We start from the raw sequence: 3,133 nt of genomic DNA on the forward strand, positions 1-3,133 counted from the left end.
GAAAGGAATGAGATGACGTTGGCCCTTGTAAGAGCTGCCTTATGTCCTGAAGCCTCCTCAGTTGTCAAGAGAGGTAGCTAGAAAAGGAAGCCTGTGGATATTATTAACTAAACCTAGACCTGGGAGTTGCTAGAGAAAATGAAATGGAGTGGTGACTGTGAGCTCTGATGTGTGAAGGGGTGTGTCTCTTTTTCCAGACCCACAATGAGTGTGGGGAATATAACTATAGAACAAGTTGGGTTTCCTCTGATTGGCCTGAGGCAGCTCTTGCTAGGCTGGCAACAATATACTCACTGCCGCTCTTGAGGACCTAGGAGAGGCTTCCCTTTGACCTCATGGCCCTGAAGATTTTCTTTGAAGCAAGTGACGACAGACTTGGGGAAAGGTGAACTCCAAGTCCATATTGTTTGTATAAATGAATAGTGCAGCAAGAGAAGGCTTACTCAACTGAATAACTCCTGAGAGACCATTGGAGACAGACTGGGAGCTATAGTGACCATGAACTTAGCTGGCATCCAACTCTCCAGCCTGGGAAAGGGAGTGAACAAGCTCCAGAAGAAGATGGAGGTGGATGACAAAAAGAGAGTTCCTCTCACTGAAGTCCTTGAGGTCTGAGCCCTGAGAATGAGGCAAAGCTGAATAGGAGCAAGAGTCTTAAGACTTCTGGGTGTCAGCAATTTACCAGAATACCGTGTCACTGCTCTTGATTGTAGAAGGAGATGGAAGCAATCTTAGAAATCATTGAGCATCCTTAGAGTGATTCCGTCCTGAGCGGAGCCCCTCGGGAGCCAGAGCTATTCTGTCCGTCCGCCTCACCACTCTCTTCTGCTCACTTGTCTGCTGTCCTCAGTGTCACTGTTCAAATGGAGGACTCAATGGAAATGGATATGAACCTCCTCCGCCCCCAGAATTTCCTCTTCGGTTGTGAATTAAAGGTTCACAAAGGTTATCGTTTTAAGGTAGATAATGATGAAAATGAGCACCAGTTGTCATTGAGGACTGTGAGTTTAGGGGCTGGCACAAAGGATAAATCGCGTATTGTTGAAGCAGAGGCACGGAACCATGAAGGCAATCCATTTAAAGTAACACTGGCATCTTTGAAAATGTCTGTGCAGCCTTCCGTTTCTCTAGGAGGCTTTGAGATCACACCACCAGGAGTTTTGCAGTTGAAATGTGGTTCGGGACCTGTACGTGTGAGTGGCCAGCACCTAGTAGCACTGGAGGAAGATGCAGAATCAGATGATGAAGAGGAGGATGATAGGAAACTCTGAAATATGTCTGGCAAACGATCTGCTCCTGGAGTTGCTAGCAAGGTTGCACAGAAAAAGGTAAAACTGTCTGAAGAAGATGAAGATGATGATGATGATGATGACTTTGAAGATGAGGAAAGTGAAGAAAAGACCCCTGTTTGTGATACTGCAGCAAAAAATGCACAAAAATCAAACCCGAATGGAAAAGACTCAAAGCCATCCACGTTAGTAAAATCTGAAACAACAACCAGCTCCAGTGAGTGAGTGAAGGAAAGTCGTGACTACACTTCTCGCGAGAGAAGTGAGCACAGCGTACTTTAGTAGCATGTAGGCACTGGTTCAGACATAGAATCAACTTTTAAACCATCAGTAAGATTCATGCTCCACCCATCAGGGCTACTATTGGTCTAGTTCATCTGAGTTACACCCTTCCTGGACAGCCCATCAAGTGTTCCTCCATGTTTTCTGTTATCTCTGCCCGCTTCATGAGTCCCATGGTAAAAAATGGCGGCTATCTCCGCCCTTGGGGTGTGTCAGCTAATATTCAGTAAGCTTATTAAGCAAGCACAGTGGAGAAAAGCCTTTCCCTGGTGGAAGCCCCATCCTGGAACCTCCCGAGTTGCAACCAGTTTAGCCTCCAGGGCTTTTTCTTAAGGAACTAGTTGTTTGCTCTACTTTCTGATTGGTCGAGGGACTCTCCACTTGGGTAGATCTTGGAATTTCTTATCCTGTTGTGGAAGCCTAACCCCCTAAACTCCTTCTTACAGTCCACGCCAAAATCAAAAGGTCAAGAATCCTTTGAAAAGCAGGACAAGACTCCCAAGACTCCCAAAGAACCCACTTCTCTAGAAGATACTAAAGCAAAAATGCAGGCAAGCATCGAAAAGGGTAGTTCCCTCCCCAAGTGGAAGGCAAATTCATCAGCTGTATATGCTTCTGTATGTCTGATCAGGAGGCTATTCGAGAGCTCTGACTGTGGAGGAAATCTCTTTAAGAAAATAAGTTTGAACAATTTGTTAAAATTTCTGTCTTATTTCTGTAACAGTTGATATTTGACTGCCCTTTTCATAACGCAGAGAACTTTCCCACCTGTGTCTGATAGATATCGTCCAGATTACTTTGCCAAGAATGTGTTGTCCAGGCTCAGATTCTTAAAATCTAGCCAATAGCTTACTAATGTTCAGACTCCTTAAGAGTCTGCCCAATGGATGTTCTAATAAACCTTGTGTTTGGCCGAAAAAAGGCTTGTGTCGAATTCTTTCGGGCAGGATTCGTTTGTTGTGATTTTTGGGGTCCCAGCATCCATAAACCTCTAAACAGCATCATTTTGGTAGCCCATACAGGGAAACTGCCCAGCCCCAAGTTCTTCTTCAGCCAAGACTGGAAGGTATGTAAGCCTCCCCTCTCCCCTCCTTTCTTGCGCTGCAGTTGGGGTCCCTCTCCAAGCACCAAGGCTTGGAGGTGCTTTTCGGGCAGACAGTTAGGAGGCTGTCTCTCACTTGGCCTGACACTCTCAGGCTCTCGGTCCACTGGGTCAGTTCAAGGCCATGGACCTGGGTACACCTTCCGCAGCATAGAGGACAAGGACGGATGCCCTATCCGGAAGTGTATGCTCAATTTTTTTAATTCCCTGGGTGCCAGGGAATTGGGGAAAACTGCAGTTGCTTTTTGTTTCCCTGAGGTTTACTTACTCCCTTCCCTCTGCACCTCTGAATCCTCCTTCATGGAGGTTACAGGGAAAGTTAGAACAGCTAAAAGTATCTTGGTAGATTCTGGAGGTTTTGTGATTGATCATTAAAGAGTTTTGAAACACCTGTACAACCTGGTCACTCCCTCCCCTTGAGTCAAGAGGGTATCTGTTAACCCCTCTCATAGGAGAAGAG

The 3,133-nt window shown here is 45.9% G+C and overlaps 1 pseudogene; it reads left to right on the top strand.

Annotated features, from left to right (window-relative positions):
- The first annotated feature begins 863 nt into the window (after positions 1-863).
- On the top strand, positions 864-2,252 carry LOC114037653 (annotated as a pseudogene).
- Positions 2,253-3,133: the final 881 nt, after the last annotated feature.

Source organism: Vombatus ursinus, unplaced genomic scaffold (genome assembly GCF_900497805.2).
Source record: "Vombatus ursinus unplaced genomic scaffold, bare-nosed wombat genome assembly UNPS02010461.1, whole genome shotgun sequence".
In the NCBI taxonomy this organism is placed as follows: Eukaryota; Metazoa; Chordata; class Mammalia; order Diprotodontia; family Vombatidae; genus Vombatus; species Vombatus ursinus.